We start from the raw sequence: 2,316 nt of genomic DNA on the forward strand, positions 1-2,316 counted from the left end.
TAATTTATATTCCGAATCTCTGCATCTTCCGAAAATTCATGATTACTCATAATACTATGTATTCTACCTTATATTTCCTTACAATTCCATCCATATATATCTTTCCAGTGTAGTACTTAGCTTAAATTTTCCAAAACCCAAGGTGGGGGTATAACAGAGAGGTGGGGGGGGGGGGGGAAGAAACGTATGTAGCGTCCCCTCGTTCCTCTCGGTTGTGGTTGCTCTCGTAACTGTACCTATCCTCTCCACCTGTGGGTATGCGCGACTGGTAGATATTTATGTATCAAAGATGCAGATATCTATGTATTGGAGATTTAAATTCTCAATAAATAAAACTGTTCTCTGAATAAAAATCTTAACAGGTTTATTTCCCTGTTATCTTAATTGTTTATCTTAATGGAGTAGTTCAATAACTCCTTTCCATACCCTTATATATAGATAGATAGATAGTTTGTATCATATTATAGGGGTAGGGGGAAAGGTTCCTTGAATATTTTCTATTAATAGGTGCATATTTCCTTGCTTATCTTATCTTATTCATGGATTATTTCTGTCTTCTTTTTTTAAAAAATAGGATTTTCCAAGAAAGGTAAGTAGGATTTTCTCTTGTCCTCAAGCTTTGTATTTCAATCCATTAATCTCTGTGTATTCATGTAAAACTCTTTTCATATCTTCCGCAGTATGGAAATGTATGATACTTAGCTTTACAATTTAGAAGGTGGTGGGGGTATTGTGGTATGAGCGGCGGGGAGGGGGGGGGGTGTTCTGCGGGGCTATGCGTAGCGTTCCCTCGTTCCTCTCCGGCGGTAGTTACTCTCATGGGTACTCCGGAAATTCCTCGGGGTCCTCTCGGCACCTTGCTATCTGTGGATAAATGACCTGGCAGGCCCCTTCCCCCTGTCATTGTGCAATGCGTCCTCTCTGAGCAAAGGGGATGGGAACTCTGCTCTTATTAGTCTCTCTGCGATGGTCCTGTCTTTCCTCCATGCTATCATGGGGGGAGGTCCTTTTACCCTGGCCTCCCATGGTGTGTCCCTGGCCTTCTCTTGTGTCCATTCCCAGATTCTGTTGATCGACTCTCGCAGCTGATTTGCTATGTTCTGGGAATAAAGCATGGGGAAAATTAATCTGTTTAATTCACCTTTCTGTTTCACGTCTAGGAGTGTATCTCTTGGGATATCTTCTAGTCTTGCCATTGCCGCATTGAGGATCTTCTCGCTGTATCCTCGCGCTCTGAAAAAACCTACCATTTCCTTCAGTGCCTTCTCCAGGTGTTCAGGGGTGCTTACAATCCTTTTAACCCTGATTCCTTGTGAGAAAGGGAGGCTTTTCTTTAGATTTGGGTGGTGGCTCGACTGGAAGTGTAAATATTGGTGAGTGTTTGAAGGTTTATGGAACACTGTTGTCTGCAGGAAGCCTTCCTCATCTACATATACCAGTGTATCTAAAAAAGGTAATTTGTTTTTATCAAATTCAACCGTGAATTTCAGATCCGGGTGGAACTGGTTGAGGTCTCTGTAGTATTCTTGAAGTCTTCCTCTGTGCCCTGGAACACTCCAAATATATCATCAATATATCTATAAAATAAGAGCGGTTGTTTTTCATTTTCTTCCTTTTAGTTCTATACTCACATGTACAAAAATCTCTGCCACTGCCACTGATACTGAGGCTCCTATTGCCGTACCTTTCATTTGTTGGTAGTACTTATTATCGAACCTCAGTAATGTCCCGGTAAGGATGTGCTCAATGCCTTCCTGTATTAGGTATGGGGGAGGGGCCTTTATATTGTACATGTCTTTCAACCGACCTTGTATGTACCCAAAATTCTTTTCATAAAAATTCGCCACTACCCAGGCTGCCTCTTCCTGTGGGATAGAAGGATATAAAGACACAATGTCAAAGGAGAAAGGTAAGTCTCTCCTTCTAATTTCGGTGCCTCTCTGAGTTTCCTCAGAAAATGAGTTGTGTCTTGCAGCCTTTCTGGAGAAGCTCTAACAGGGGGGAGAGAAAGGTAGTTAGTAACCTGTCTACTGGTCTCGTAGGTGCACAGCAGCCACTAAGTACTGGCCTCCCTGGCCATGTCCCTATCCCTTCATCTAGCTTTTTATGTGTTTTGGGGAGTATGTACCAGTGGGGGATGCTTGGCTTATGGGCTAAAAGGGCGTCCCTCTGTGCTGCCGTGAAACTAGATCTCTTCCCTGTTGGTGAGTCTAGACAGTAGAACCTGCTTACTAGCAATCTGCTTTCTGCCTCCACTCTCTGCAGCTCTTCCTGTGGGTTGGATAAAAGTTTATAAGTATTCGTGTCCCTTAGGTG

This window comes from Penaeus monodon, unplaced genomic scaffold, assembly GCF_015228065.2.
Source record: "Penaeus monodon isolate SGIC_2016 unplaced genomic scaffold, NSTDA_Pmon_1 PmonScaffold_334, whole genome shotgun sequence".
Lineage (NCBI taxonomy): Eukaryota > Metazoa > Arthropoda > Malacostraca > Decapoda > Penaeidae > Penaeus > Penaeus monodon.